This window comes from Podarcis bocagei (assembly GCF_964188305.1).
Source record: "Podarcis bocagei genome assembly, chromosome: 1".
In the NCBI taxonomy this organism is placed as follows: Eukaryota; Metazoa; Chordata; class Lepidosauria; order Squamata; family Lacertidae; genus Podarcis; species Podarcis bocagei.
This window is the reverse complement of record NC_138125.1, coordinates 40,706,772-40,733,903: the sequence shown is the minus strand read 5'-3', so window position 1 is coordinate 40,733,903 and position 27,132 is coordinate 40,706,772. Positions and strand designations below refer to the sequence as shown.

General features: G+C 42.1%; 2 long non-coding RNA genes across 2 annotated transcripts in view; one reads left to right on the top strand and one right to left on the bottom strand.

Moving 5' to 3' along the window:
• LOC308596326 overlaps window positions 1-10,703 on the bottom strand; it is a 70,543-nt gene extending 59,840 nt beyond the window's left edge. Inside the window, exons 1-2 of the long non-coding RNA XR_014012462.1 lie at window positions 10,458-10,703; window positions 3,787-3,860 (exon numbers count right to left, since the gene is read on the bottom strand). This is a non-coding gene — a long non-coding RNA (uncharacterized lncRNA). The remainder of the gene's footprint in view (window positions 1-3,786; window positions 3,861-10,457) is intronic.
• An 11,699-nt stretch (window positions 10,704-22,402) lies between these two features.
• On the top strand, window positions 22,403-25,838 carry LOC308596295. Its single transcript, XR_014012447.1, has 4 exons — window positions 22,403-22,499; window positions 23,044-23,773; window positions 24,565-24,649; window positions 25,528-25,838. It is a non-coding gene; the product is annotated as an uncharacterized lncRNA (long non-coding RNA).
• The last annotated feature ends 1,294 nt before the right edge of the window (window positions 25,839-27,132 follow it).

Here is a 27,132-nt window from a genome sequence, read left to right as displayed (position 1 = left end):
TCTGATAGAAGAGAAAAATTCCACACAATGCATGTTTTACTATGTATGATGTATGAGCACAAGCTTGGACACAGATATTTGAATATTTTAAATTTCAGATGATTCGCAGTACTTGAACACCTCGATTCTTTTATCAATGACCTTATTTATATTATATCAACTATCGGCAAATTTATGCCCCCAGATTTCCGATTCTCTACCAAGCCTGAATTTACTGCAGCTGATTATGAGAGCAACCTTTTATCACTAATGTGGTGCCCATAAAATATCTCTCTCTCTCTCTCTCTCTCTCTCTCTCTCTCTCTCTCTGTGTGTGTGTGTGTGTGTGTGTAAGCTCTGCACTGCTCACATATATTCACTATTAACTGCATGCAGGTATACTACGAAATGTTGACCTTGTCTGACTCCACTAGTCCCATGGTGGTGAGGTTCCTGCTGTAAAGAACAGAATAAAAGCACAGCTAGGCCAGATGTTTTTCCTATTAAATAGATTAACTTAGCCCAAATGTAAAATTAAGAAAACATACTGGTTCTGATTTACTATCAGTCCATGATCTGTTGCTGCAAAGGGAACAACGGACAGTCCTGAACAGCCAACTTGCAATTTATTAAGAACAGCAAGGGAATTCCATACCCTCACCCCTGACTGCTCTAAAAATGCTGAACGGAGGGCCCCGGCCTAGTGATGAAAGCTGCTTTCTGACAGTAAAAGCTGAGTAAAAACAACATTAAAATCATTTAGAGAATGCCTGGTAAAGTACTGCCACAGAATACTCAAGACCCCACAAAAGATACTTGTTTCCAGAAGGCTCTAAAAGGTATAATTCCAAGGTCTGCCTGAGGTACTTCCTTTTGCAAATGAAATTTTTAGCTTTCTTGTCATATTTTTGTGAGCCACAAGGGAGCAATGTCCAGGGGATTAAATCCCTAAAAATAAAAAATAAATTTAAAAAATGAGGCCATGCATTATTTTCCTTCGTTAAAATGTGATTTTGCTTCATAAGCCTCCCTTCCGTAACTGGGAACGCAAATAAAAAGGTTTGTGTTCTGAAGTCATTAATGGCGGACAATGCTTATTCACCTCATAATTGCTTTGCCATTTGTGCCATAATCAGGGAGCCTCTGAAAATTCTCACAAATCTGAGGAAGCGTTTATTGCGTTTCTTTAAATTGACAGGACTATTTTATAAACAGACATATGGAGACTCAGAAGATGGGGGGGGGACACCCAAAATGTGGTCACCATGCAAATTTGTGCCCCACATTAGCACTGACAATTATTGCTCCCTTCAGTCTCCCCACTCCCCCAAATTCCTTAGGCTTTACTTAGGTCAGGCTTCCTCAACCTCGGCCCTCCAGATGTTTTTGGCCTACAACTCCCATGATCCCTAGCTAGCAGGACCAGTGGTCAGGGATGCTGGGAATTGTAGTCTCAATCTGGAGGGCACAGGTTGAGGAAGCCTGACTTAGGTGCTTCCATTTTCCCTGATAACTTCTGGAAGCCAACCATCCTCAAAGAGCAGCATTGTCAAAATGGTGGTAGAAGGAGCATTCCCAACTCAGTACAGGTGTCGCCTTTCCCCCCTCCATCTGCTGGAGCACCTAGGTAATAGATGGACCACTTGTTTTTGCCAGTGAATGAGGTGATAATGAGGCTTTCAGGTTTTATTATTGTTTGTGATGTATTAGCAGAGATGAAGTCAGAGAAGGACACCACATTCCTATTCTAATACACACACACTTTCTATGCCACAGAAACCTTTCTAGAGTGCTTGCATAGAACCACTATAGGCTGGCTTCTGCTGCACAGAAAGAGTACAGTGGTACCTCTGGTTATGAACTTAATTCGTTCCGGAGGTCCGTTCTTAACCTGAAACTGTTCTTAACCTGAAGCACCACTTTAGCTAATGGGGCCTCCTGCTGCTGCTGCGCCGCTGCCACGCGATTTCTGTTCTCATCCTGAAGCAAAGTTCTTAACCCGAGGTAATATTTCTGGGTTAGTGGAGTCTGTAACCTGAAGCGTCTGTAACCCGAGGTACCACTGTAATCTGAATGTGGGGCTCACTGGTAGGCAAGGGGCAGAAGAGCCCCATTTGGTTACAGTAAATCCTATATAGTATAAGCAAAGTCATTTTCCAAGTTTACCCTTGTGTAACCAAATGTCACCACTCATGCCTAAGGAGGAGGAGGTATCAGCAACTTGGAGGAAAGCACATGAAAAACCTAAAAGGGGGCCCTCTCCCCCAAAAGTGTCCAATGACAAAGAGTAAACATGTTCAGTGGCCATGCAATACTGGCTCACTGATGGAACTAGGGAGGGTAATATGGGAAACTGGGGGAGAATGGAATTAAATGGTGTGCCCTGGAAGAGGGCATGGCTGACTGGCTAACACCCCCCCCCCAATGATCCATAGTGCAATGTTTTGCTGCGAGTCCCACTTTTCATTCCTTTTCTCACCCTTCCAACTCCATCCCACTGCTGTAGGTGGTACTAAGTGGTATAAAATGTATATGGTAAAAGCAGTATAAAAATAATAGTGTTCCAAGTTCAACTAAACAAATGCTGGAGCCAGTGCATTGAGTCCAACTAGGGCAATAGGGATTCCCCTCTGCCCCCCTCCCCCCATGTGCCCCTGATCCCTCCTGATGAGCTCTTGGGTGGGTTGGGACACCATGCAGGGGGAGAAAATAGGAGATTGCTCCATCTGGCACAGCAGAAACGCTTGTGCTGAAGGAACTATTGCCTTAGTGAGACTTGAGGGTCTTGCAGCATTGCCTTTTCAGCCTATTTGTTTCTCTTGGGGGGGGGGGCGTTATGCACAGTTCCTGACAAGGTGCAGTGCATCACCAGATTATAAGTTTTGAAATTTGAACAGGATGGGGCAGGGGAGCCACTATTTACAGAACTGCCTCAGTGGAACACTGGGAATTTAGCTGCCCATTAAACTACAAAGAATTATTAATCTGGTTATGAAAATTTCCCTTTAGATCTCAGCTTTGGCATATCATTTACACAGAGATACGAACAATTTCTTCTTCTAAGGGACGTTTCCTACTCGCATCCCACTGTAAGAGAGTCAATTTAGGGAGATTTGCTGACTGTTAAAAGTCCCTTTTCCACATCAGAGGAAGAAGCAAAGTGCCACTCTCAGCAGTGTGAATCTGGCCAGGATCCAAGGAAGCAAGGGCTGACTTAGATCTCAGTGGGTGGTGACCATTATGCATTTGGGGGAAAGCCGTTCCAACCTGGCAGGAGAACTGGTTGTAGCGTAGAGGGGAAGGGGGGGAATGAAGTACAGCTACTAAAGTCACCTAGTGCCATTAGCCTTCCCTGCTGTGGGTTAGTATATCGAAATTAGGCTCTAAGAAGAGATTGCTGTTCACAACGAGGATATCAAACAAAGCAAATTGGAGGTAATATGATGCTGTTAACATCAGACGCGCCACATAAAATGCTGGTAAGAAGCAGGGATTATGAAGGACTTCCACTGAGAACAAGCATTTGGTTAAACAATGATACAGAGAAGGCCTTAACCTCATGTCCCCCCACAATGATTTGGCCTTTAGACGAGAGAGACTACAGAGGGAGCATTTTGACAAGCAGCCCTAAGCCAGTGGCAATTAGTCCCATATGAAATGTGAGTCTATAGTAACACATGCATCCTCCTACAGTAGGAGTGGGGAGTGGGGGGATACTTTTTCAAACAAAGGAAAGAAACAGAATATTTTAATTCAAAGGAAGCTAACTTGTAATACCTTGAGTCATATTTTAATTAGGTAGGCTACCTGTGAAGAGACCGGAGATGTAATTCCCTCAGTCCACTGGACTTCCATGAGGCAAATCAGTTATTAATTTAAACCTGAAATTAAAATGCAGAAGTAATAAATACGAAGAAAGACGCAGTTAAGAGCTCTTCTTATGCTGCTACAAATCTTGCATTCTGAAAGTCGGCATCTACCAAAATCTTTATGAGAATGCTGCATCTATTATTTGAGTAAGGCTATCACAGAAAGTGAGGGCCTTCTGGCGGTTCCCTCATTGCGAGAAGCAAAGCTACAGGGAACCAGGCAGAGGGCCTTCTCGGTAGTGGCGCCCGCCCTGTGGAACGCCCTTCCAGCAGATGTCAAAGCGATAAACAACTACCTCACATTCAGAAGACATCTTCAGGGAAGTTTTTAACGTGTGATATTTTATTGTATTTTTGGTTTCTATGGAAGCCGCCCAGAGTGGCTGGGGAGGCCCAGCCAGATGGGCGGGGTATAAATAATAAATTATTCTTATTCTTATTCTTATTCTTATTCTTATTCTTATTCTTATTCTTATTCTTATTCTTATTAAGTCAAAATCCATGTTATAGTCCTGAGGGGACTGAGCATCTTTCCCCACCCAGAAAGATTGGTAAGTAACCACATGTTGCCATGTGATTATACTTTAGTGACTCTTATCAGTTCAAGGGATTCCCATTTTTTGGTGAAGCCACACAAAAGCAGAGTTTTGGAGATGTGATGAATAAAATAATACTTTAGAAGCTTCTGTCCTGAAGGCAAGCCAGCTGAAGGCTGGTGATGATGATGCTTTGGATATACAAAGTGCTGACTATGTCCCATTGAGACCAATGAAATAAATTCATTGCAAATAGCTCTACTCCCATGCTTTTCTATTGTGTTTAGTCAAACCAGATTTTAGCCACATCAGGGCTATACAAGTATCAAGGGTCACTGCTATCCTGCCCCCTCATACTGGTGATGATCAAATATCCCAGCTGCATCCCTTTTTACAAGCCCAGAAGCAATACGGATTTACCACTCAATTTACTAGATTTACCATCCAAAACAGTTGATAAAACTGAATACATTTAGTTTTATATTTGTCTCAAAAAAAAATAAAATAGTGCCAGCTGAGACTGGTACTCATGAAATTAGAAAGTGACATATCAGAATTCTTGTGCAGTTGATAATCTGATCAGGAGAGGTCCTTCTGAAAATTTACCTGACTTCACTAAGGAGAAGGCAAGTGGATGAATGCAAAAGAGTTGTACATGTTGCAAATAGGATACCCAGTACAAGTTATAAAGTGATTTCCTTTATAAAGCAACCATTTCACAATTTACTTCTGCAAAAGCACAAAAAAGAAAAATCAAGCACTGTCCACTGAAGATGATTGTGGTGATGATGAGGCAGAGATATTATTTTTATTAGGTTTCAACAAATATGCAGAATGAAGCTTGGAACTTGGAATTAGCATGTGGAACCAGATACAGAGGAAATGTGAATTTCAAAACTGAACGAAAGCAGACTGTAATGAAGATTAGTTACTCCTATGTGCCTCACTTATAAAACTAAACTTATTTCGTGCAGGAGGTTCCGAATGAGACCACTAGCAAAATTCTAATAGCATATTTATATAAGAAGCGATATCACTCAGTGGTATGTGAAATATTGGGAAAGGAAGTTTCATGTTTGCTTAGGTTGAAGGGCAGGCTGGAAATGGTCAAATGAATATATAACATGTCTCCTGAATAGAATGGAGAAGATATTCTTAAAGAATTTGATGAGGTGTTTAATGAGCTTGGATACATTATGGATATAATACATCATGTAATATAGATCCAAATGTGCTGCCAAAAATATATGTGCCATTTAAGCCCCATTAGCACTAGGGAACCAAGGAGATGCTGAAATCAACCGGATGATAAAATTAGATGTCACTGAGAAAATTCAGCTATCTCTTTATTCGTCTTCAGGAAGGAGAACCCTAACATGAGCAACACCTTTGACTCTGGGTGTGGGGTGAAGAGGTTATGGGTGTTTTCTTCTGCCTGCAATGGATATTTTCATGTGAGTTGTTCAGTGATGAGAAACTTAACTGCTATAAATTCCATTTTCCTTACTGGAGATATCACAGCTTTCAAGACTGCTTGACTTTGCATGTAACAAATGGGAAGAAATGCTGGATAGTGATTATGAAACTGTCACGGGTGAGCTTCGTCTTTGTCTACTATCATTGTCTTCACTCATATGTTGATCTTGAATAGCAACCAATGCTAATGGGAAATGGGCAAAATGACATGCTTTGGCAATGTCCAGACCAATTTAGTAGTCACTCTGCTCTGAAAGTAGCAGGACACACTCAAAACATATGTGGGACAATGGCTTTAATCAGCCGAGTGTCAAGGAGAAGTGAATTCCATACTGTGGGACCTTCCCAAGGTCTTAATCACCATCCCCTTCACAAAAACAGGTGGTATCTGGGAGAAAATGTCAATCAAAGGAAAGTAAGTTTTAGGTTCAATCTGAATATTCAGAACTCTGACTCCCTGCATCAGGAGCTAAAGGTTGTAGTGATCCTTCAAGGACCATACAGAAACAATATCCAGTCAGTGCCTCATCAGCATCTAAAATAATGAGCAAGGTTGTAATAGCTACAACTAAGTGATGGAGAACAAAAGACTAAAGGGAGGCTGGGATGGAGAGTTGTGTGAGAGAGCAGGCTGGAAGAAGCTGGGGACAGACATGTCCTGCTGTGAGCTGGACTAGGGATCCCATAGGAACTGAATGAGGAAGCAAGATCTTCAGGGTGTTAATTCTGTGAGACCATCTGTCAGGGCTGCTCCAGGTCTCAGCTCACAAAAGACCAACGCCAAGTTCTTCTTATATACAAGGATGTTTATTGCAGTTCATTATTGGTTCCACAACCGAGGCGTGCAGCCTCGCGTCTCTTAGCCTTAGACATTAGAAGTCCCCTCTGAATCGGTCCCTCCCCTACACCAGTTTAATAAGCTAACGCTGCTCCACCTTTTTCTCTCTTTCCTTTTCCGCAGGGTCTTTCTGCCCGCCGGGGTTCCTCCCTTCCTGCTCTCTCCTGAAGCGGAGTCTCCAGACTGCTCCTCCCCCCTCCTGCGGGCTTTGGGACCTGGCTCCTCCTCCTCCGGGCTCCCTGTTCTCCCGCGTGCCTCCTCATTTGAACTTGGCGCGCGCGCCCAACCTCTGACCTTCCTTTTGACAGTTATGCTACTCCCCTCACTGCCCTCCTCCTCTTCCGGGAGAACGGCTTGCTCTGATCCCTCCCCTTTCTCTGTCGCCGGAGCTGCTCCCTCTGACACACTGGAACCTCCCCCTCCTTCGCTGCGCTCTGGTGGGGAGGCTGGCCCTGATTCCCAACTGCCGCTTTGGGGTCCCCTGCTGGCCCCCCGCTCCTGGCACTTTCCCCCTGGGGCTCCCCTTGCCCTTACCACAGGCGCCCCCTTCTGGGAATCCTCTGATTCGCTGGAGAGACTCATGGAATCCCCTGCGTCATTGCTATCCTCTTCCTCGCTGTCCTGGGATTCCTCTCCATCGCTCTCCATTTCCTGCCTTCCCTGTGCCTCTGCCCTTGTACCCCTGACACCATCCATCATATACTCAGGTTGTGGATATGTGTTAATAAAACCATATATCCTAAAGACACCACAGTCATTATCTAACAGTTGCAGCAAGGTCAGAAAAGCTAAAGCTCAGGCGTAACTCAGGTTTGCAAGAGAGGTTTAAAATAATTGAAAAGTTTTCTTCAACTATGTTTGAAGCAAGAGTAAGAACAAGCAAGTACGAGGTCCTTTGCGTGGAGATGATGGAGAAATGCTATAGGGTGACAGAGAGAAAACAGAACTGTCAACACCTACTTTTCCCCTTTCTTCACCAAAAAGGAAAGCAGTGCCCAACCTGATGATAACAGAGTAAACAATGCAAGGAGGGAGCTGCAGCCCAAGATAGGAAAAGAAAAAGTGACAAGTGGGGTGCTGCAGGGTTCTGTCCTAGGCCCATTGTAGTCCAACATCTTTATAAATGACTTGGACGAAGGAATTGAGGGGATGATGATCAAATCTGCAGATGACACCAAACTGGGACGGTAGCTAATGCCACAGAGGACAGAATCTGGATTCAAAACGGCCTTAACAGATTGGAGAACTGGGCCAAAACTAACAAAATGATTTTCAATAGAGACAAATGTACATTTCTGTACTTAGGTAGGAAGAACCAGCTGCACAAATATAAGATGGGGGACACCTGGCTTGCTTAGTAGTACATATGAAAAGGATCTAGGGGTCTTAGTGGACCACAAGCTTAACATGAGTCAATAGTGTGATCCAGCAGAAAAAGAAAAAAAACAAATGTTATTCTAAATTGTATCAACAGAAGTATAGTGTCCAGATGAAGGGAATTAATAGCCCCACTCTGTTCTGCTTTGGTCAGACCACACCTGGAGTATTGTGTCCAGTTTGGGGTGCCACAATTTAAGAAGTATATTGACACTGAATGTGTGCAGAGGAGGTCAACCAAAATGATCAGTGGTCTGGAAAGAAAGCTTAATGAGGAATGACTGAGGGTGTTGGGTATATGTTTGCCTGGAAAAGAAGAGACTGAGAGGAGATATGATAGCCATCTTCAAATACCTAAAGGGCTGTCACAAGAAAGATGGAGCGAGCATGTTTTCTCCTGATCTGTAGGGCAGGACCCTAACCAATGGATTCAAGTTACAAACAGGGGGCTTCCGACAAAACAACAGGAAGAACTTTCTGATGGTAAGAGCTGTTTGTCAGTGGAACAGACTCCCACAAGAGGTGGTGGACTCTCCTTCCTTGGAGGTTTTTAAGCGGAGCTTGGATGGCCATCTGTTATGGATGCTTTAGTTAAGATTCCTGCATTGCAGGGGATTGGACTAGATGACCCTCAGGGTACCTTCCAACTCTACAATTCTATTATTCTATGATCTAATCCAACCCCTTTTGATGCAGGACACCCACTACTACAGCATCACTGAAAGGTGGCCACTAAAAACTTCTAATGAAGGAAGAACCACCACCTTTTCTAACTTCTTCTTCTTCTTGTTGTTGTTGTTCAGTCGTTTAGTTGTGTCCGACTCTTCGTGACCCCATGGACCAGAGCACGTAAGGCACTCCTCTTTTCCACTGCCTCCCGCAGTTTGGTCAAACCCATGCTGGTAGCTTCGAGAACACTATCCAACCATCTCGTCCTCTGTCATCCCCTTCTCCTTGTGCCTTCCATCTTTCCCAACATCAGGGTCTTTTCCAGGAAGTCTTCTCTTCTCATGAGGTGGCCAAAGTATTGGAGCCTCAGTTTCAGGATCTGTCCTTCCAGTGAGCACTCAGGGCTGATTTCCTTACTTGAGGTAAGTTAGAAAATGAAGTATTTATTTACATTAAAAATGATATCATACACGCCATCCCATGCTATCAATAATTTCTGTTGCCACAGCCCACCCTGGCTATGAGCAGCAGTGCACCCACAGGCAAAGCAATTGATTAAATGGGGCTTGTGCAATGGGTATAGTCTTCCTGCCTTCTCTGCATCGTATTTAAATAAGGCCTAAGCAAAGGCTGCTCATTTATATGGCCAGCGCTCATGTCTCTTGGCACATTGCACCTTTATGGATCTTCCTTGGAAGATACAATGGCCAAATATTTATGAATGTTCTATTTTCTTTATGTTTTTGTTTAGTTCATTCTAAGAATTAAAAACATAAACATTCTGTTTAAAAATCTGTTCTCTACATCCAAACGACATAGAGCAAAATGCTTTTGGCATTGTTTATACACTGTGCATGTGTGTGTTTGTACGTGTTGCTATCGCCGTATCCATAATATATATTAAAACTCTTTGTTTTACTACCTATAGTAAAATTATAAAATGTGCAGTCCCTGTAATTACATTGCCCTTTGCCGTCTGTCTAAAAAAAGACTGCGTTCAAATTTTCCCCCTGTTTTATTTGCACCCTATTAACAACTGTTACTGGAGCTTTAATTATGCCCCTGTGATTGCAGAGATGCGGCTGACTTGTGTCATTTTCCTCCCAGGGGATGCTTTATAATTACCAGCATCCATCGTGGCTGCCTGTAAGCTGATGCTTTTTTATTACCAGTTCAATAATCACTGCATCCTTGTGAACATCTGCTCTGCAAGCCATGCATCGGAGGTCCCTGTGCCTGTCACTCGATGCTCCCTTGCTGTGGTGACCCTTTTGCCCTCACCTTCAGTTTATATCTAATTTGCCTAGCAGAAGCTCAGTCCAGATTGCCGCACAGGAATGCAATTAATGCTCCACATTTGCAAACAAAGAATATATATATATATATATATATATATATATATATATATATATATATATATATGCTACTTTCCTCCTCCTCCTCCTCCTTCTCTCTCTCTCTCTCTCTCTCTCTCTCTCTCTCTCTCTCTCTCTCTCTCGGTTTTATTATCTTATTGTCAAGCCCCATAATTTGTATTCACAGCAGGATGAATCAATATAAGTCCTGAGGAGAAGATACATTATTTTGTTAGTGTTTTAGGCAGATAATGAAAAGTATGCAGGCTTGACTGGATGGGTGTGTGTGGCTTTTATCTGGAAATACACAGCTGTTTAAAAAGAAGAGATGTACACAAATTTATTTTAAAACACATACCTGTAGGTTCCCATAGCATGTGTTCAATAGCCTTCAGGTTGCCTTTGTTATACACAGCCAAGGACATTAACTATTGTTGGGCAAAACCAGCAGTGCTGCTCTGCAGAAAGTTTGGGGGCTTTCTAATATTTTTCATCTAGAAGAGCTCTAAACTTTCTGCCATGTTCTAGAGTCTAGATTACTGGTATGAGGCAGCTTCTGAAGCTTCCCAGGCATACGGTACGTAGAAACATCGTTAGTTAGCATGATTCAAAAGCATCACCATGTCACACAACACTGGGAACAGCTGGATAGCTCAGTTGGTTAGAGCATGGCGCTGATAACACCAAGATAACACCACTGAGAAGGCCCTCTGCCTGGTTCCCTGTAACTTGGCTTCTCACAGCGAGGGAACTGCCAGAATGACCCTCGGCACTGGACCTCAGTGTCTGGGCAGAACGATGGGGGTGAAGACGCTCCTTCAGGTATACTGGACCGAGGCCGTTTAAATGCATGATCTGAGCACAACGGCACTCTCCCTTCCTGTGGTTTCCAGTATTTGGAAGAATTACTGCCTTTCTACATTACTGCTATCCTACATTGTTCAAACAGAGATGTATATTTTGAATGGATTTTTTTTTAATGGTGTTTATTACATGCTCCACTCACTAACACTGTGGGTGAAAATGTCAAATGAGGGTGTCAATGGCTATATCCAACTAAGTTAAAGCAGTCCCATTGAGATTAATAGACCTAAATTAGCCATGTCCATTAATTTGAATGGGTCCACTCTGAGAATGGCTAACTTTGGATACAATCCAATATCAAAATTTTTCAGAGATAGCATTCACTATTAAAGACTGCATTGATTTCAATAAGAAAGAAATTCAAAGTGCTCTTCTGAGCAGTGCTGGACTGACTGGTCAACTGAAACGTTATGGCCATTTGGGTTAAATAAAGCAGATGGGGAGAAAATATAAATTCATTTACTTACTTAGTGGAAGATCCAGTCTGTGAGACATTTGATACTTTTTATAGAGTATTAAATACAGAGTTTTGCCAGCTGGTTACTGTAGTTGAATGGTTTTTCATCTACGGGCACAATCAGGAATACTTACTAAATAGATAATACGTTTTGCTTTTCAGGTTTCATTTTTAACTGCATGATTTTCTTTTAGAAATTGCTAAGCAATCTGCTGCTATTTTCCCTGTACAGCACTACAGAAATAGTAGTAATTTCTAAAATGAGCATATGACTAACAAGCACTACATGTTAGCCACTGCTTGCCGCTCTATACCAAACAAGAGGGACACATCTTATCAGGCTGGGGGAACTCTCTTGTCCCAAATGGATCACTGACTCAATGCTTTTCCCTAGTTGCTACAGATGACTTACAATCCCACAGGATTCCTAGAATTCCCAGCCACCTGGCCCATTTTCTGAGAAATGGAGCTAATACTTGTGATTAGGATTTCTTTTAAGACTGAAGGAGCCAAGCTCCATGAAATGGGATTTCTTTTATGAGCCTAGGAGTGGGTGTTAAATAGATGGTTCTTTCATCATATTGCAGAACATGGAACTGCAAACACCACTAGTTCAGGTGACAATGATTTTGCCCCACCTATACGTTGCAGGAAAGAATATAAGGTGGGTAGTTTTAGCTCTACCAACGGGAAGTCCAGTATCAGTTTGCTACCTTTCCAGGATACAAGTACTGCTTTTTTAAAAGAATAGTCCTAAGGAAAAGTAAACTGAAAAGTATACTAGGCCTAGCAACATAAATGAATTAATGGAACTAGCAACTGTGTTCCAAGATATCCTCCTACCATTTTCTTACTATACTTGGAACAGGAGTCTCTTGTGTCTCTGGTATACTCTTCGTTAGGGAAACTTCCTGCTAAATTTATAACAACAGAAGCTTCTTTTCTTTCAGTGATGGCATCCAAGTCCCATAATGACTTATGATATCATTCAAAGCAGCATTTCCCAACCCGGTGCCCTGCAGATGTTGTTAGACTCCAACTTCCATCTGCCCCAGCCAGCATGGCCAATACTTGGGGATAATAATAATAATAATAATAATAATAATAATAATAATAATAATAATAATTTTTCATTTATACCCCACCCTACCCTGTTCAGAAAACTGGGCTCAGGGCAGCTAACAACAAATTTAAAACACTTAATTGATGCAACAAAAAACAGCATAAAATACAGTATAAAACGTGAATAACAATAAATTCAAAAATCAAATTAGGGGGGAAATCCATCCAATAAACATTAGATGATCACCAGGGCTAGCTGGCTAAATTAGTCCTATTTGGGACAGTGAGGAGACCAGGGGAGAATTAGCTGTGGGATCCCAGAGCGGGTTGGATACTGTTTCTGAAAAACCAGTTTATATTAAACACCAAGCTAATATTAATCCCAAAGATTTGTAATCCAAAAATAAATCTACAAACTTCTTGTTTTTGTGTATAGATCGATACTGTGTAATATGATATAAATATAGTTATGTACCTATTTTATTGACTGGAAACCTAGAAAGGTGTTCTGTTTATGCCAAATGCGCACTCTTGAGAAGAATGTGTAGCTGCTCTGGATTCAACTTGAATCATTCCTGAAAATGGTTTCGTTCAGTGACAAAGAGCAGTGTAATTAAGACTGGCCTTGTAGCACTTTTTCCTGCCGTTATAGCATCCAGATTGGATTACTGTAATGAGCTCTGTGCGGAGCTACCTTTGTGCTTGATCTGGATGCTGCAGTTAGTATAGAATCCTGCAGCACATTTGCCAACAGGAAACCCTGTCAGCATATAACACCTCTGATCTGAGAGCTGCTCTGGGCCATGTTCAAGATGTTACCTGTAGTATAAAAGGTAAAGGGACCCGTGACCATTAGGTCCAGTCGTGACCAACTCTGTGGTTGTGCGCTCATCCCTCTCTATAGGCCGAGGGAGCCGGTGTTTGTCCTCAGACAGCTTCCGGGTCATGTGGCCAGCATGACTAAGCCGCTTCTGGCGAACCAGAGCAGTGCACGGAAACGCTGTTTACCTTCCCGCTGGAACGGTCCCTATTTATCTACTTGCACTTTGAGGTGCTTTCGAACTGCTAGGTTGGCAGGAGCAGGGACCAAGCAGCGGGAGCTCACCCCGTCACGGATTCGAACCGCCAACCTTCTGATCGGCAAGTCCTAGGCTCTGTGGTTTAACCCACAGCGCCACCTGCGTCCCTACCTGTAGTATATGAAGCCCTTAATAGCTTGGTTAAGTTTACTTGTGAGATAGTCTTACCACATCTATGCACACCTGAGCACTTCGATCTGTAGAACTGGCCCCATTTCAGGGGCCATATAAACTGGTTTTGTGCTTGTAAAAAATACATATTTTAGCGTGGTTGCACCTATTCTTTGAAATTCCCTGCCAGGTTACATCAGGAAGCTGCCTTCGCTTTCATCATTTTGGTGTCTGCTTAAAGTATTTTAAGTATACCTGAAGGAGCGTCTCCACCCCCATCATTCAGCCCAGACACAGTGGTCCAGCTCTGAGGGCCTTCTGGAGGTTCCCTCACTGTGAGAGGTGAGGTTACAGGGAACCAGGCAGAGGGCTTGTCAAGGAAATAAACAACTATCTGACTTTTAGAAGACACCTGAAGGCAGTCCTGTTTAGGGAAGTTTTTAATGTTTGATGTTTCATTGTATTTTTAATTTTTGTTGGAAGCCACCCAGAGTGGCTGAGGAAACCCAACCAGATGGGCGAGGTATAAATTATTATTATTATTATTATTATTATTATTATTATTATTATTATTAGCAAGTCCAGACATGCAGGTGTTGAAGTGTTTTAATCTTTTATGCTGCTAATTTTAATTACCTCCATTTTTAATTATGTTTAGCTGCTTTTATTGATAATGTTAATATTTATCATAAACTGCTTAGAGGTTTTATTACAATCAAGCAATATATAAAGAAAGATTAGTTCATACCACCTTTTCTGAGCTTGGTCAAGAATTGTCCACTTTGGTTGCCAGCCCCTGAGATCCATCTTTTCTTTCCCAACCCCATATCTATGGTAAGATAGATCTATTCAACAGATTGTATGCAGTGTGTGCTATTTGAGAGCCACCTGCGGAATAGTCTCTGGGGATTGTGACCTTCTTGAAAACAGATGGTGCCCTGCCTCATTGACTTTGCACAATCCATTGGTTCTATCATGCAGAAGGACTACCGACCTTTCAAGAGGCATCATGGTATTGTCAAGCATGCATGTTGGAGCTTCTGTCCATGTCAGAAATGTCAGATGTTCCATGCATCCCAAGCTCACTTTTTGTCTTTCCCAGAGATGAACGGGTGGACAAGGTGTTTCCTTGTTTATGGGCCTGATTTTGTATTGTAGAGAATGGGTACTTTGTTTTGTGCGCCACAAACCACCCAAAGCAGAATTCTTGGTGTGTGGCCAACACCTTCCCTTTCTGCACCTTCTTCAGTAGAAAACGCCCCTGAAGGCAACACAAAACCATTCCTAAAGGAGGACTCACCCCAGCCCTGTATCTTGACTCTTTTACAATGTGTGGAGCACAGGAGCTGCAGCTGAGAGTACAGTGGTACCTCAGGTTACATATGCTTCAGGTTACGTACGCTTCAGGTTACAGACTCTGCTAACCCAGAAATAGTGCTTCAGGTTAAGAACTTTGCTTCAGGATGAGAACAGAAATCGTGCTCTAGCAGCGCGGCGGCAGCAGGAGGCCCCATTAGCTAAAGTGGTGCTTCAGGTTAAGAACAGTTTCAGGTTAAGAACGGACCTCCGGAACGAATTAAGTACTTAACCCGAGGTACCACTGTAACAGGATACAGATAGGAGGAGGTGGTGTATAGCAGGCTGAAGGCTGTGGTGTAAAGATAGCAGCGGCCGCTGCAGACCAAGAGGTTCATCGCAGGCTTGAAGCATAAAGTGAGCAAAGGGGGAAAAATGCACACATGTTACTCTCCTATAGCCCAGACAGCATCGCTTATTGGGATCCATATCAAAATTGTTTAAATGCAGTTTTAGGCTTAACTGGCCTTGCTGGCCCTTGAAGGGGCATTGCTTATGGACACCATATTAAAGTATGGATGAATGCCAAGTTTCAAACTTTTAGTCAGTTTTAGCTTAACAGGTTGAATGCCAGATCCCATGAACTGCTGCTGCAGTGCACTGACTCATATGGCAAAGCCATGGAGTCCGTGTTTATTATATGCACTGGATAAACAAATTGTAAAAGGCAAAGGCAACTATACCAATGAAGGAGGAGAGCTAAATTCTTCCATAAGGAGAGGAAGCTGACCATTCAGGAAAAAGAAACAGCTTCAAGAAAACCTTTCAAAACCGAAGGACAATACTTAGCATCAATAGAAGAAAAGGGCACAAGAAAGGACATGATGGTTTAAAAACTGGCTGCACATAAACAACATAATGTTACAACTTCTGAAGTTTACCAATTCCGCTAATAGTTTTAACAGCCTCCGTCCCCAGCATGCTGGATGAATTCCAATCTGAGTTGATCTATTCTACGTAATAACATTTTCCCTGTAGTTTTGGCTACCTCGTCTCTTCCTTTTCCTCCCCTGACCTATTGAACAGCATATAGACCACATTCATCAAAATGCTCTGTTAAAGAGGTGCCATGTTCATTCAACACCAGAAATGTCCACAGTTCAGGGGCAGGTGAAGTAATTTTGGTGTATAGTTGGGGCCTCTGGGAATAAAAATCAAAAGACCGGCATATCAGCTGGTATTAACTGGCAGAGTTCCATTAAAACGGGGGAGGGGGGAGGGAGCTGTACATATTAAATAAAACGCTCCACACCTATTTTAAAAGGATGTTGTTTAGGTTGCAGACTGAGTCAGGAAATGTCAGATTTATAGTTGCCCATGTAACCTCCTGCTTCCCTGTTTGTCCTTCCTGTGTACAGAAGAGAGAAGGTGTCTTACAAAAGACGAAACACAGACTGCATCATGATCCCTGGTGGGACAGCATTAATTATAGTATTTCCTAAATTTTGCAAACTTTGCTTCCTTTCAGCACATTTGTATTTTACACTAGTCGGGGACACACACACACACACACACACACACACACACACACACACATTCTTTCACTCCTCTGACTCCTACAATATAGAGACTGAAATTAATTTTTTAAGACAAATATTGGTTTCGAAGGTACTAGCAGTTTAATGATAACACAGTTTACAAACCGCTTTATCAAGCGGTATATAAATTTTGTGAAATAAATAAAAATTAATAAAACACCAAACAATGGCTTAGTTTTACATCTGAATATGACCCTTGGTATGGAGCTCTATGATCCGCGAATGAAAAGCAGTATAGAAATTTAATTAAAAAACAAATAAAAATAAAGTACTGTAGATCAGAAGTCTCTCAGCCATCACGCATAGTTTCGCAATCTGTGGTTTCCCTATGGAAGTACAGCCATAATGATCCCTACCAACAATAGAAGCCATTGGAAGGAGGTACAATGTGTGTAAAGCTAAGTGAGCTCCCCAAATCTCTCACTAGATTAACTTGGGGGGGTTACAGGGGGGGATCAGGAAAATTGAGATAATTTTCTTGAGCTTGGAAAATGCATCCTCCCTTCCCTGAAAGTAGTGGCTGCGAAAGGATTCTGTGGAACTGTAACAACCTTTTGTGTGGATTGTTTGGACCTTATGAACAGACAGGTGGAATAGACACTATTACACGGATGGACCTTATGCATGAACTGACTAGAGAATGATCTTATCTGCTGGGTCTTCTGCTTTGTTTGTTTGTTGAATTTTATGAGTTACTTCTGTTGAAATTTATGATTTGATACTATGCATAGTATACCTTATTTATCTAAGAACACAGCTGGTTACGTCTTGTGTGTTTATTGAGTATGCTTTACATGACCATAGGTTTGTTTGTTGTTGTTTTGCTAGGAGCCTCAGTGAAGGCACATAGAGCAAAAAGGTAGGTTTGTTCTCTCTCCCCCCCCCCTGCACCTCTCATGCGCTGGTAACAGTACCCTAGAACCCAAAGTCTAGGAACTATGGAGCTATTCCATAGTCCTCAGAAGGTTTTCCTGTGTGCTGTACTATCAGGAGCATAAGGGCAACAAATAAAAAGGGTGGGAAGGAAAGAAATCTACTTCCTCTCACCATACGCTACCAACAGCTATTCCCACAATTACTGCTTTTCATGTAAGTATGGGGGCGGAGAGTGTTTTGGAGGTCATCAGTGAGCAACGTGGTTTTTGGGGAATAGTGAGGACTAGCAAACAGGGAGTGGTATTGTTGGATCAATCCATCAACCTCTGATGGATGATTTAGAAGGATTGGGTCTGGCGTCACTTTTGCTGTGTGTGTGTGCCAGTATCCCTACATCTCAATGCAGCTCCTTCCTTGGAAGGGTCTTTGGGGTTGAAGGTACACGCAGTAGGCAATAAACACTCATGGATACCATGAAGATTCAGTCAAGTGTAGAGGTTTACTTGACAGGCACAAAATAATAAATAATAATAATAATAATAATAATAATAATAATAATAATAATAAATTTTTATTTATACCCCACCCTCCCCAGCCAAGACCAGGCTCAGGGCGGCTAACAACCAATAATAAAAACAAGTTGATTAAAATACAATTTAAAAGATTAAGATACAGCATTAAAACAATTAGGGAGCAATCTCTTCATAGGAGGAGAAAGGAAAAAGAAAGAGGGGGAGGGAATCAAACTGATTTTGAGCCAAAGGCCAGGTGGAACAACTCTGTCTTACAGGCTCTGCGGAAATAGATCAGATCCCACAGGGCCCTGGTCTCAAGAGACAGAGCATTCCACCAGGCCGGAGCCAGTATTGAGAAGGTCCTGGCTCTGGTTGAGGCTAATCTAACTTCCTTAGGGCCTGGGACCTCTAGGGTGTTGCTATATATGGACCTTAAGGTCCTCCGTGGGGCATACCAGGAGAGGCGGTCCCGTAGGTACGAATGTCCTAGGCCGTGAAGGGCTTTAAAAGTCAAAACCAGCACCTTAAATCTGACCCTGTACTCCACCGGGAGCCAATGCAGCTGGAAAAGCATTGGGTGAATATGCTCCCATGGCAGAGACCCTGTGAGGAGCCTCGCTGCAGCATTCTGCACCCGTTGGAGTTTCTGGGACAGCTTCAAGGGCAGCCGCACGTAGAGCGAATTACAGTAGTCAAGCCTGGAGGTGACCATCACATGGATCACTGTGGCCAGGTACCTGTAGGTACCTACCAAAAGCATATTGGTAGCAAATATATACAGACTGTCATGGTCAAGGCATGCTTAGAGTACAACAAGAGTCCAAGACTCTCTCTCTGCTTCTCTCACCGCAAGACACAAGCAAGAGACTCACAACAAGTTGCAACAAGTTACACAGGACCATTTATATCAGTACTTCCTGTCACACTGCGCATATCCAAAGAACGGTTCCCACAGAAAAGGTCCTTGCATAGACAAAACAATCTCAGCCTTTTGCTGCTTCTTGAAACTTCTTCTCTGTTCTTCCCTGTTTCAGGAACAAATGATTCTCTCACACACAGAACATCCAATAGGTATGACACTCAGAATTCTTCGGCTCAGATTTTGATCTGCGAAAGCAAATAATCTGAGGGCTTTAAAAGTTTCTCTCTTGTTTGATCGGGGCTTTACCATCCCTCAGAGTTGATCTCTTAGACTGGCTCTAAAGAACTTCTCTGTCATCTCTAATTATGTGCCTGAGTATAACTTGGGATGTGCAGTTTGGCTGTCAGATGTCTTAAAAGACACATATAGGTTCTGCCACTTAGACTCAATCATTTTAGCTTTTCCTTTATATTGCCCTGGCATCATCTTTCTGCGCCCCCCCCCCCAGGCAGTGTTGCCATGGGCGAGAGACTCACACATGTCAGAGAGCCAAGGGCCTCTGGACGAGATACAAGACTCCTCATATTCTTGTACACACATATATGAGAAGTCAGTGAAACAAGCTTATCCAGCGATATGCCAGCACAGAGAAGAAAGGCTGCATTTCTCACCTCCCTTTTCAAGTGTGAAGAACAAAGTATGGTTGCCACTACACAAGGCTGTCCTCGTCTTGTTTGTCCATTGTCCATCTTCTACAGCCCACCTCTTTGCATGAAACTATCACTGTGGGAGGTTCCCTCCAGTGTGACAATGTCCACACTATGACAGTGTCACGTCAAACAATACGTTGCAGTAGATCTTAGGATGGAGAACCTGTGGTCTTCCAGATGTGGGACTCCATCTTCCTTCAGCTCCAGCCAGCATGACCAACAGTCAGGCATGATGGGAGTGGGTAGTGACAACATCAGGACAACACAGGCTCCCCACTGCTATCTTAGGGGTAAAACTAAGATCTAGATATTTTCGAGAGGGAATGAGACACAGAGCTGTGCTGTCATTTTTGGCAGCAGACCCATGTCTAGATCTTCTTTAATAGCCATCTAAGAGTATTTTCACATAACCTATATTTAGCTTTAAACTCACCTGCAGGGGAATTTGCTCAGGCCAAATGGGATTTTACCTCGGGTTGGAACAAGCTATCAGTATTTCTGCTGAATTACTTTTACATACTGTAGAAACAAAGAACAGAATGGAATCCCAATTTTTATGCTGTGTTCTGTTAGAAACCACACAAAAGCTTTCTATTTACACTTAACAGCAAGGGATTGTTTGTGGCAAAGAGTCTATAGGGATCTTTTTAAAAAAGAAAGAAGGAAAGAAACCCTTCCCATTACCTCTACATTTCAGTTCTCCTAATATGGCAAACACATTTTGCAAACTATAGCCATATTTTTTGGATCAAAAGGAAAATCATATATGCCGCCGCATTGAAAAAAGGGATTAAATAATAAGGCCCATCCAGAGAAGTCTCTCATTTTTATGCATTTCTGTATTTTCTGGTTTTGTTAATCAGAAGCAGATGAACTTCTCTTCGCAAGAGTGTTACTGACATGGCTCGTATCAAGAAGTATGATGTTTCCAGCCATATATCCAACTTAAAGAGGAATAGTTACATTTGAATAAGCAACAAAACATGTGGATGTTTGTCTGAATTGAAATGAACTTATGAACCCTAGAATTCACGAGCCAGTCCTAATCATAGCCAAACATCGCCAACATCTGCTTTTTCATCTTGGCCAATTTATACTGAAAATCCTAGAATCTCATCATCCCAGCTTCAGGAAGAGAGAAAATGGCAGAACGGGAACTGGATATGCAAAGCTTTCTGCAATTTATTCTCTTATCTTCCTTAACCTCTCGGGGGGGGCGGGTAAATAGTTGTGGTGTGAGTTAGCAGCAGCGTTGTCATTCTCTCACATGTGGGTGTTCTAAGGAATCATTCAAATGAAATACAAGTACAAACTCACCCAGTGTTGGCCTCAGACCCAGCACTCACCACCACTTAGTGCCCCCCCACCCAGTGGGTGCTCTTCCTCAGCCACCAGCCTACACCCTTTCGTCCTTCCTCCCTTGCAGGTAGTCTTGCTCAATGGCAACACTCTGTTGCAACTGCATGATCCTCTCTGTTCCTGCAATACATGTTACTAAGTCTACTTGTATTGTATTGTATTGTATTGTATTGTATTGTATTGTATTGTATTGTATTGTATTGTATTTGCTTGTCTCCTACTACAAAAATTTTCTCAAGTTGACTTAGAATTTTGTCCCTCCCAAGCTGTCATTCATGAGTGGAGATCTAAGAAGTTCTCAGGACACTTCTACTTTTTCTTAGAGTTAAGTCCTTGTTTAATGCCCTGGGAACCTACCAGTTGAAGGACTAATCTCTCTCTCTCTCTCTCTCTCTCTCTCTCTCTCTCTGTGTGTGTGTGTGTGTGTGTGTGCTTTAGACAGCAGTATTTGGCTCTGCCACAAACAAAATAAAAGATCTCAAATTGACTCACAAGGCCTTCCTTCACCCCCAGGTATTTTGGTAGTGAAAACAGAGTCCCTTGGCCCCAGTCTATGCCTTTTCCCTTTGGCTGTACAAACAGCAATCCAAATAATCAGAGGCTGCATATCAACTGTGTGCCTAGGAGCAATTTCTCCTTACGAAGTCTACGCTTAGGTTCAGTACGGAAAGTACCAAAGGGGTAGCGCTGTGACTCTGTTGCAGCAAAAACAACAAAGACTCTTGGGGCTCCTTAAGCTTATGCCACAACAGATTTGTTAGCATTTTAAGGTGCCACAAGATCTGTTGTCGTTCATTAAAAACAAAACAAAAAAACTATGCTGGCCTTTTCACGTTTGTAGATGCAGATCATTCTACAAAATCAGTTGAAACTCTATGCTATTATTTCCTGCTTCTATTTAAATAAAAACATGGTTGGAAACTGCTGTTCAGGCTTATAAGTGCGGAAGCAATTGCCTTGTGATGGAGAGACCAATCCTTGTTGCTGCCAGGGAAGTGTTACATTTATGAATGACCAGAATAGCCACAAATAAAGAGGAACTTGGGGATTTGGGGACATTTTGCATGGAGTCTCTGTGATACAGGATTCAAAGGGTTTTTGTTGTTGTTGTTGTTTGCCCAAGATGGACTTACAAAAGAGACATGTTTTTAAAAGTGGACAAATAACATTGAGCTGACTCTTCTCCCTTCTTTTTGCTCTTTGATGGAATTTCCATTTCCTTAGTTTCCTCAGTGTTGAATAGCAGAAGGTTCATTGGGTTCTTATGACTAATTTCCTCAAAAACTACACTGTGCCTATTAATGCAGAAGCCAGTTTTGGCATGTAGTTGTGAAGAAAAAGGATGAAAAATAAACATGTATAACTTTGGAGCACTTTCGGAACACAAACTACTCTTTGTTTGGTATTTGGCTGTAGGTAATGCAAACTCAGCAGTCCCAATGTGACAGCAAATTTAGCCAAAGACCGAAGTTAAAAACAACAACACTGGAAGTCAAATTTTGTTTTGTTTCTTGGTTGCGCTTTGGACCCATGTGCTAGAATCCCCAGTTGCTCTACTGTGTCCAGACAGGGAATTCAAGTACAAACTACGCATTCTGCTTAATGCATCAGGTACAAATATGTCTCAGTTTTGTTAAATTGTCACTCTGTGTGTATGTGCATGTGTGTCCAATTATTATTAGGATTTCAGGGCACAGGGAGAGGGTTTTTTCCTTCCTAGCCCAGACACACACCCCTCCCCCGATTATCACCCCCTGAATGGCTATGAAGCTTATTCAAAAAAGTTCCCATTGACACCAATGGGAACGTTTTTCTAAACATTGTAGTCATGTCAGTGGGGCTGGGGGCACAATTTTGAGTGGCAGCAGTTTGTGGCTTTAGTTACCATATTTTTCGCTCTATAGGACGCACCAGACCACAAGACACACCTAGTTTTTGGAGGAGGAAAACAAGAAAAATAAATCTGAATCTCAGAAGCCAGAACAGCAAGTGATAGCTGCGCAGCCTGCATTCGCTCCATAAGACGCACACACATTCCCCCTTACTTTTTAGGAGGGAAAAAGTGAGTCTTATAGAGCAAAAAATACGGTACTTTACCAAGACCACTATGCATGAAGCATACTGTGTACTTTCATTTCATTTGTTTTTATTACAGCACAACAAGACAAGAACCCACCGACAGCATACAAATCAATATGGCTAACTTGACCCAAGAACCCCTCCCCCCCCCACAAACAAAACTCACTGCAGTCAACTGAATGTAACCAACCATGCCCTGCTCCCCCAAAAAAAAATCTCTCTCACTTAAATATTCCAAACACCATATCTGCTGTTTAACATCAGGCAAAAAACATCCCTCTTCAGCCAGGTCTTTGGCTGATGACATCTGGTACCCTTTTAAATATGTTGTGGGGAGAGGGAGGGTTTGGGTAGTTTTTATTATGTATTGGGGGGGGGCCTTTTATATCTTGTATCTTTGTGTTGTGAACCGTCCTGGGATCTGCAAATTTAATAAATAATCATGATAATCTGTGTGAAGTTGTTGGGAGAAGTCCCTACAGGACTTGGAGAATAGTGTCATTAGTGCATTGATGACATCCCAACTCTATTTCCCAGTTACATCTGAGCCAAGCAAATTGGCTTTCAAATAAGGCAGGCATTGGCTGTGATGTCATTTCAGTGCTTGCAACCACACCTGGAATACTGTGTACAATTCTGGTTGCCTCACCTCCAAAAGGACACTGCAGAGCTAGAAAAGGTTCAGAACAGGGCAAGGAAAATGATCAAGGGCATGGAGCAACTCTTGCATGAGGAAGTTGCAACATTTGAGGTTTTGTGTTGGAATCCTGGCAGCCAAGACCCAAGGCTGGGGCAAGTGCTCTTTGGTGAGCGAACCCCAGCAAAGGGGTTATTATCACCTTCCCTATCAGAAGCAAGGAGCAGGTAGTGATATATCCTTAACTATTGTCAAGGAAGATAGATGTCCAAGAGATCTAGGGCGTTGAATGCATTATATTGTTTGCTGGTTTAAAACATTTCTGGGCTACCTTTCCAAAACACTCAAATCAGTTTACATAAAATATGTAATCCAATTCTAATGGCCTTAAAACAAACTCATATAAGTTAATAACCTGGGGGGGGGGGAATCTACTAGCCTGCAGATGGAGAGAGCTGGTGCAAAGGCAAGAACTTCCTTCCTCTAGCAGCTCACCTGGTTTCTACATTTAGGTGAGGGGAGAGACACTCACTTGCATGCAATTGCTTTCCACCAGTGGTTATTGTGGGTGTGCTTAAATACAAGGCTGAATTACAACAAACCCAAAGTAAAATCACAGAAATAACACGAGGAATGCTCCCTCCCTGTCCTAGATTGATGTGAGATGCCACTGATTTTTGCCATCTGCTAAATAAGCCACAAACCTGTTAAACCAGAGAATTTGGATCGTACCAATTTAGCACTACAGGCATCCTTTGCTTACCACACTAATTGTACTTTCCTTGCTGTTATTGAATAGTCGGAAATTTTCCCCCTTCAGAGTAAAAAACTAAGAAACCCAAATATTGCTAACCTAAAAAAAAAGAAAAAGGAAGAGGCAGCAGGGAGAAAAAGTGTTCTAAACAAACAAAATGTTGATCTGCCTTTTATTAATTTCATTTTTTATCTTCTTGTATACAGACGTTTGACAGCTATGACATTCATGGGCAATGCATTTGAAAAAGAAGACATAAATATTCAGAGACATATTAGAATGCTGTTCAATGTAAGCACCTGTCTACTTAGTGTTGACAGAAAATCATTTACTTTGCTTTATGCATGTTCTCTCTGGAGACCACTGAGGTCCTATTTTATTTAAAGAGCTGGTCCCAACATCGCTGCTTCCACTCGAAAATGCAATATATGCAGCTAATTATATTTATCGAGGAAACAATTTTGGTTTATATTTTCAATAATCCTTAAACAATTTTGTCAATTCCTTACCTCAGGATTGGCTTCTCCCTGGGTATCAGAAGGCACGTGACCTCATGATGTCTTTATTTATGACATCACAAAAGAGGCAATGAAGTCTATGATATCATAAACGTAGCAGAACCAGCAGATGCATCACTTTAGGCAGCAACATTTACTTACAGAGCAATCTTATACTCTGTGTGTGTAACTCTGAGTTCAATGGGGCTTACTTGCAGGGAAGACTGGATAAGGTTACAGCCTCACTCACAGAATCACTTTATTTATAATGTTTATCAAATGTTACTGCCACTTGCATTAAGTACACAGGGTTTCTTGTCCTAAAACCAAGAAGTAAAAGAGACAAAAGGTTTCTCTTTCAAGAATTGGAGACATTTGTAATCTATTTCTTCAATCAGATTTCGGTTTGAGAATGCAAACTCTATAAACTTACTGAACTCTAGTTTACTTTACTCTAGTTCAGTAAATTGGCTAAATTTTACAAGTTGCTGCACAAGCAAATCAGCATGTAGGTTTAAACCAGTGGTTCCCTAACTCCTTCCCCTTCCTCAGACCACTTGAAAATGCTGAGGGTCCTGGTAGACCACTTCATCCCCCCCCCCCCCGGCCTGTCATAGCAATTATAATGCACTGTGCTAGGTGCTATATGATTTTTAAATTATATTTTGACAGAAATGCTGTATGAAGTTCGTGGAGCTCTGGTAGTCCATGGACCACAGCTTGGGAACACCTGGATTAAACACAAAGATTGCTGCACCAGCATGCGTTACAACTTGGGGCATCAGAAACTGACCCAGAGCATTGAACCTGTGCAAAAGCGCAAATTAAGTGTGCATATCCTCCAACATTTATCCAATGAAAATAGGAGCATCCCATTCCATGATGATAATTTTACTATTTATTCCCCACACATCTGACTAGGTTGCCCCAGCCATTCTGGGCAGCTGCCAACATGTATAAAAACATAATAAAACATTAAACATTAAAAAGAAACCTTCCCTATACAGGACTGCCTTCAGACAGCTCAGGGGTTGGATAACTCCATACCCTCCAACATTTCTCCAGTGAAAATAGGGCCATTCTTAGGAAATGAGGCACATTTCAAGGATCAAATCAGAATCCAGGATGGCTTCGCTAAATCAGGGACATCCCTGGAAAATAGGGATACTTGGAGGGTTTGAGTATGTTTCCAGATATTGTGCACATAATTTGTGCTTATTAATATTACAAAGGGTCATTCAGATATAGTTGGCAACACTTATTGATTGATTGATTGATTGATTCATTCATTCATTCATTCATTCATTCATTCATCAGATCTTTCCTGATGAGGATAAATCCAAATAAAATTGAGGATAGGGGAATATGTATTTTGATGACAATGATATTGCACGGGCACTGCAAAGAGAGAGAGAGAGAGAGAGAGAGAGAGAGAGAGAGAGAGAGAGAGAGACCCCAGACCTTGCACACATGAGGGGCAACTGTCACACATTAAACACCCATCTAGTAGCGCCCTAAGCCCGCCAATCCTGCAACAGCACCTGTTGTCAGATGCACAGCAGCAGCAGTGCCTGATTATTATATGTGGTATAAAACCTGATTGAAGTGGTTGATGGACAGGACTGGAGAAAACCCACGATTCACTCTAAAGGCCCTATTCATGTCTACTCGGAATTAAGCTCCATTGGTTCAATGGGACTTTCATGTACGTGTGCATAACTTTGGTGCATAACTCTGGTATGCCAGCATAACAGAAATACAGAATAAAACAGAAATATGAAAGCACAAATTTAAAACTAATAATAAAATAAACTGCAAGAAAGAATGGCTTCTCAGTTAAAATTCCATTTAAAAAGCAAAGTCCTCAAAATTCTTGTTTTCCTGAAAATTAAAAAGGAACAGAACAGGCAAGCTATACTAAGAAGGGAGTTTTATATTGAGGGACCCATGCCTGAAAATGTCCTATACCCCTCCACCTGCTTATGGTCACCAATATCAGGCCCTCCAAGGTTCCCCATTTTCCATGGACAGTCCCAGATTTACAGAAGAAATCCTGCTTTCTGATTTGATTCCAGAATGTCTCACTTTTCCTTTGAACGTCCCTATTTTCATCAGACAAATGTTGGAGGGTATGAAATACAACTTCAGATCAGGGGTGGGGCAAGGCAAGCATAAAATTGCCAGTCAAGTTTTTCTGAAACCTAAGGAACAAAATCTCCACCATAACAGTAAAATAAAGGTAAAGGTAAAGGACCCCTGACAGTTAAGTCTAGTCAC